At 32.3% G+C, this 3,138-nt stretch overlaps 1 pseudogene; it reads right to left on the bottom strand.

The window, feature by feature from the left end:
* Positions 1-312: 312 nt before the first annotated feature.
* LOC102600087 (cytochrome P450 71A1-like) lies at positions 313-2,352 on the bottom strand (annotated as a pseudogene).
* Positions 2,353-3,138: the final 786 nt, after the last annotated feature.

The following is a 3,138-nucleotide window of genomic DNA, read 5'->3' as shown; positions in this document are numbered from 1 at the left end:
AACCCACAAATTTCATTTACTTCTAAATAAGAAATTTCACGTTTTAAAAAAAATAAATTAACTTTTAAATTTTTTTATAAACTATTAGTTATATATTGGCCAATAAAGAATGTCATATGTATGATTTTACCATTCAGTTTTCAGTATTATTATTATTATTATTATTATTATTATTTCACACGCTTTTAGGAGAGTGAGTACACTCACTTTGCCACGTCAACTCTTCAGGTGGTATTTAATCACTTCAAAATTGTTAAGGATATATTTAAATGTCCGCATAGTTAAAGTACTAAAGTAAATTTTGTTGCAAAGTTCAACGGAATTTGATATATAGGGGCCAAATTATAAGAAGGACTACATACTTGAGGTGCAAATGCGAAAACTACAAAAAGAGCTTTGGCAAATGATAATACAAAGCAAAAAATTCTAGGAACATTATTGGTTGACATTGATCCATTATTTGTAAAGATGGTGAGGAAGTCTAGGCACCATGATAAAATGGAGAGGAAGTTTGGGGTGTGTAGTAAGTCCATAAATCTCATCCATGCTAATGTCTTGTGGATTTATGCCATCTGGCAATTGCCAATTGAATCCGTGCAACAAGTTGGCTAACGTGGCCCTAATGATACGAATCCCAAGACTATATCCCGGGCACTTTCTCCGACCCGAACCAAATGGTAAGAGCATAAAATGTTGTCCCGTAACATCTATATCCTTCCCTTCGAATCTCTTTGGTATAAATTCTTCTGGCGACTCCCAATACCGCGAGTTCCTTCCAATACTCCAAGTGTTCACCATTAAAATCGTCCCTTTTGGTATGTCGTAGCCTGCTATATGACAATCCTCTAGGGAAGTACGGGGCGGAAGCATGGTGCTTAATGGGTGAAGCCTTAAAGTTTCCTTGATAATTGATTCAATGCAAGTGAGTTGAGTGAAATCTTTCTCTTGCACCCATCTCCAATGACACGGTCTAGCTCTTTTTGTTCTTTCTTAATCATTTTTGGTTGTTTAATAAGTTCATGAAAAGCCCATTCAATTGTTGTTGCTGAAGTGTCTGTGCCACCAGCTAATAAATCCTGACATAATTTATTGGAAAATTAAGCAATGAGCTGTATAATGCACACAATTTAATGCGTTGTACCAAAATTCTAAAATCATTTGTTGAGTTTAAAAAATTCACCCCTATTAAAAAATAATTTCAAAAAAAAAAAAAAAACCAATCCCCAGAATTTCAAAAATCTACTTTGATTCATATTTTTGTTGTTGATTTTGACCTTAGATCTTTGTTCACTAGTGTTTTTTTAGTCTATGTTCAAAATTTCAAATGATTTGAAGTTGTAGAAAAAATTCAATCATTAAAGAATGTTGAAATATTGAAACTTTGAAAATATTTCAAGTGGATCTTGTTGAGTTAGGTAAAATTTGAGCTAAAAAATATTGAGTTTTGATATCTAGCTTGGAGGAAAACTACTTTTGAAATTTGAAGTGACTTCGTGAAGAATTGAAGAAGTTTGAAATTTGAGAATTGTTAATGTTCTTAATGTGTTGTTGGTGTTCTCAAGGAATACGAAGCAAAAAGACTACATTGATCCCAAAATTTCAATTGAAAAGTGCTAAAAGTTGTTTGGGGTAAAAATGGTTTTGCAAAACATGAGTTAAAAAATAATGGCATGAGTGAGCCTTTTTTTTAACAGCAATGACATGTATAGATGATTCAAACTTTTAACAAATGACATAAATGAGCAAAGTTCGATGACATATTTGAGCATTTTCCCTAACCATGCAACTCTTTCATTTCCTTAACATAACCTTGCAAATCCAAAAACCCTAACCAAGGTATCCAATCTCCAATATTAATCACACCATTAAGTAAAAACCACTTATCAAGCATATCCTGCAATTTCTCCAAACTTATTATAGAATTATCATTACAATTACCATTTGAGTGATCACTAAAATATTTTTCACCCAACACTGTTCTACTTATACTCGTTAGAGTGTAACGTGTTAAATGTTGTCTAAGAAGAATTGGCTTCCCTAACATGGAGAGATGAAAAAGTCGCGAAATCAAATTCTGCCTTTCCTCTACTCGAATGTACTCAAACGAATCTAAACGTTTAGAGTTGAAAATCTCGTTGAGATAGATTCGTCGTGCTTGTTTCCAAAATGGACCATAAGGTGCCCATGTCATGTCATGATAATTATAAGCAGTGTACTTACCAGCAGCAAGTTGAGGGCGAGACGCCCAATTTGCATCATTTGTTTTTAAAAATTCTCTTGTCATTTCTGGAGAGGATACTATTAGCACATTTCGAGTACCAAACTTTAGAAGCATTAAATCTCCATAAGTTATCGCGAGTTTGTGAAGGGATTTGTGAGGGACAGAACCAACAAGATGTAGATTGCCAATTATAGGCCATGGTTTTGGACCTGGTGGAAGATTTTGTTTATCATCATGGAAGAGTTTTAACAGAACAACACATGTTATAATGGCTAAAACTACCCAACAATAATTCTCCATCTTAATTTACATGTGTTGGAAAATATTGAAAATCCTTGTAGCTTGAGAGAGAAACTATGTTTAAATATATTTCACCTATGTAACCCAGAATTCAATAATCTATTTTAATATGGAATTATGAGTCAGAATCTACCAAAGATTTTGAATTGATAGAAAATTTTGCACAATGAAGGAGTACTGTATATTCTCTATTCAATTGTCTCATTGATCACAAAGAAAGAACATAGGAATATATAAATTAAATAGAGAGAGTAGAAGTTTTGGCTTTGATTTTTGAGATAAGTGTCAAAAACACACCTAAACTATCCAATTTTTTTGAGTTTCATACCTAAACTATTAAGAGTGTGAGTTTCATACCTAAACTATCACTTTTTAGTTTGAGAAACACACCTCAGTGGTGTGTGTAATACATTCTCTCTTTTATTTGAAAAAACATTGACACATGACATTCCACATGGATAAAATATTTCACGTTGACAAAAATTAAATAATAAACTATTAATATTAATTAAAAATCAAAGATTAAAGTATTACTATCCATAAAAAAATATTTTGTTTTAAAAATAAAATTTAAATTATTTTTCTTACCCCACTCCACCAGCTCCTTCCCCGTACCC

The sequence above is a fragment of the Solanum tuberosum genome, unplaced genomic scaffold, assembly GCF_000226075.1.
Source record: "Solanum tuberosum cultivar DM 1-3 516 R44 unplaced genomic scaffold, SolTub_3.0 scf00018, whole genome shotgun sequence".
Classification (NCBI taxonomy): domain Eukaryota; kingdom Viridiplantae; phylum Streptophyta; class Magnoliopsida; order Solanales; family Solanaceae; genus Solanum; species Solanum tuberosum.
This window is presented reverse-complemented; position numbering and strand designations above follow the sequence as displayed.